Below are 3,318 nucleotides of genomic sequence, written 5' to 3' on the forward strand. Positions count from 1 at the left end.
CAGGGGCACAAACGAACGTCCCCTGCATCGGCAGGCGGACTCTCAACGACTGCGCCACCAGGGAAGCCCAAATGTTATATTTTTAATTGTCTCTTTTATTATTAAAAAGTTTGTTACTTTCAATATTTTGTTTAAGTTCTAATTTTAAAAAATTATCATTATAACAACCCCAGATTTCCTAGTTTCCAATTCTCAGAATACATTTATTCACACTTTTCTATTTAGCCTTTTAGATTCATTTTTTTAATATTTAGGGGTTTTGATTTGTTAGCTAAATTTATTTTTTTTCTCTCTTTTACAGGCGAGTTATATCCATGTTGATTTATTGAAATAAAAGATATGTCTTTGGTATTGACTTTGTCATATTATTTTATGGTACAATTATTAAGTGTATTATGATATATCTTTTGCAGTTATCTATATGACTTTTTTCACTCTTTTATTTATTGAAATTTCTTACTTGTGTTTAGGATGGCTTAACTTTTTGTTCTAATAGGTACCTTTGTATGTATACCTCTTAAAACATTGTTTTCTGTTTTCTAATTTAACTTTTAACAAAACAAGTTGTCCATTTAAAATAATGTAATTTACCTCGAATGTTTTACCTAAATGGCAACAACTTCAATACTTCTTTCTTCCTATTTTCTCCTATATTTAATATATAATTCTTGTTTTGTCATAACATGTAACACAAAAAATGACATATTGTATAGCATATAGCATAAATAAATATATATATATATTTACTTTTTTTCCCACCCTTGTTTTTGTTTCCAATTAAAGCAAATGCTCATGTTTCATCTTTTTGCTGAAGTCTCACCAGTAATTTCCTGCTTGAATGGAACTCTTTGTCTGGTTGATTGCTTGAGGAGGACTCATGGGTAGAGAATTTCTTGATCATTTGAGTGAAGAAAACATTGTTTTATTGCCTTGACACTTGGAAGACAGCCAAGCAAGATTTCAAGTCACTGAAACAATCTTTTTACAAACAAATTTTATAAAATCCTTCATCACTGGTGAAATCTGAGTCAGTTTAATTCTCTTGTCCTTTTTAGTTATCTATTATTGTGGCCAGGAGGCCCTGAGGAAATTTTCTTTAACTATAAAGTGTAACGGAATGTCTTTGAAATGTCTAAGAATTGATTGTGGTAGGTCAATTTTCCCTAGTACTTCAATTCCAGTTAAATATATGCTGGATTGTTTTTGCCTGTCTTCCATTTCAGGGCTGACCTCTGTCCATTTTTTATTTCTTTCCTTACATCATTCCTTTGGCTGTTTTGCTGCTTTTCTTTAATTGCCCTTATTAAGTTTTCATTCAGATATATTTGATTGTACTTGATTGTAAGAAAACTTACAATTTATTCATTATTTCATATATACTTTTATTTTTTCTTCTATTTATTTTCTGAGTTTAGTCAGCTCTCATTACTTTCCCCCTATTTATATTCCTAATTTCTTTTAATATTCCCCAAATGCTTGGTGGAATATATCTAATTGGTTGTGTAGTTTTAATTTGTAAATTGAATTGATTTCTTTCCTAGTTTCTGCTTACTTTTTATAGGTGAAAATTATTTGATTCTTTGTGACTTATGGTTTAAGGTGTTTAAAAAACACCATCTTCATGAGTATACTTTACTATAACAAAACATGGCTTCTTTTTCTTTTCAGAAAAACTTGCATTTATTTCTAAATATTTTGAAAATAAACAATTGTGACAAATTTACATATAGTTTCTTTTCAATTTCTGTGATTATACTAGTAACGATTCCAACAGATTTCCTGAAAATGTCATTTGCACTTTCTGTACATTACTTACAATGGCATTTTCAGTTGAAATAGTTGGGTTAGATTAAGAAATACCAATGAATTATTTTTAGTCCAAAATCATGGTTCTTTATGGATGATTTTTTAAAGCAGGAGCTGTGGAATGGCAGGGTTCTAAGCTTATGTTTTTGATGTTCCTCATGTTACTTCCTGTATTTTCATGTTACTAAATTTACATATATTTTTTTCAAATAAATATTCATTCTTCCTTTTTACGCTCTGCTCCCCTGAAACTTACATTTCTCCAGATCAGGGATGAATCTCTTCCAGTCCTAATTGACACTGGAGCCACACTTTCAGGGCTCAACACCACTACTACAAAACAGCCCCTGCCTTGGAGTACTAAAATATATAGTTCTAACAGTGGGGATCTCTAATGAACCTAAAGAGGTTCATGTCTCTGAACCTAATCCCTTTTGTTTAGGCACTCTGAGAGATACAAACTCTTTTTTTCCTTATTTCCTCTACTTCTATACATTTATTAGGCTGAGACTTCTTAGGGAAGTATCATGCCAGAATTTCTTTCTCCAAAAAGGGGGAATCATTCTTGAATTTGACAGTAGTCATTAAAAGTAACCAACCAGTTGAGTTAAATGACTCTTTGACGTTTTATTTGTTCTGCCTCTGAAGGTAATAGAGCTGATTATGAGGGGGGGAGGAAGCCTGATTATTTGTCCCTATTTATTTAGCTAGTATCCTTCTTATGGACAAAATTTCCAACTGTTAGCTGGTAATATTCACAGAGCACATCCCATCAAGATTCAAACAGATTCCTCAAAAACTCTTCTCAGAATTAAGCAATACCCTATAAGATGCCCTTCAAGGTATTAAGCCCATAATAGAAGATTACAAGACTCAAGGCTTCATTATCCCTTGTACTAGGCCTTGTAACACTTCCCTTTTACTGGTAAGAAAACCTAAGGACTAGGAGTGGAGGTTCCTTCAGGACTTTCAAGCAATAAACAGCCCTGTTATCCCTTGATACCTGTTGTTCCTAACCCTCATAATTATTAACATCCATGCCCATCAGAAGTAAATTCTTCACTATAATTGATTTATGTAGTACCTTCTTTAGTATTCCAGTTGATAAATTTAGCCAATACTTTTTGCCTTCATTTGGGAAGAAAAACAATTCACCTGGACAGCAATGCCTCAGGGTTTGACTCAGAGGCCTTCTCATTTCTTGAAAATCACGAAGACTGATCTGTATGATAGAAAGTTCCCTAGGGGTCCTATTTGTTGCAATATGAGGATAATTTGTGTCCTTCTCAAGCTTCCTCACAGCAAGAAAGCATCTAATTGCTAAAGTTTTTAGCCTTAAAGGGACAAAGAAAACTTGCAGTTTGCCCAACCTAGGTTTAATATTTAGGGCAGCTGACATCCGAACAAGGCCTGCACTTAGATCCAGATAGACTTAAGGGTGTCCTAAACTTCCCAAAATCCAAATTAAGTGCCAAATGTGAGGATTTCTCAGGCTACTTGGTTATTGTTGAA

Source organism: Neophocaena asiaeorientalis, unplaced genomic scaffold (genome assembly GCF_003031525.2).
Source record: "Neophocaena asiaeorientalis asiaeorientalis breed wild unplaced genomic scaffold, Neophocaena_asiaeorientalis_V1.1 scaffold197, whole genome shotgun sequence".
Classification (NCBI taxonomy): Eukaryota; Metazoa; Chordata; class Mammalia; order Artiodactyla; family Phocoenidae; genus Neophocaena; species Neophocaena asiaeorientalis.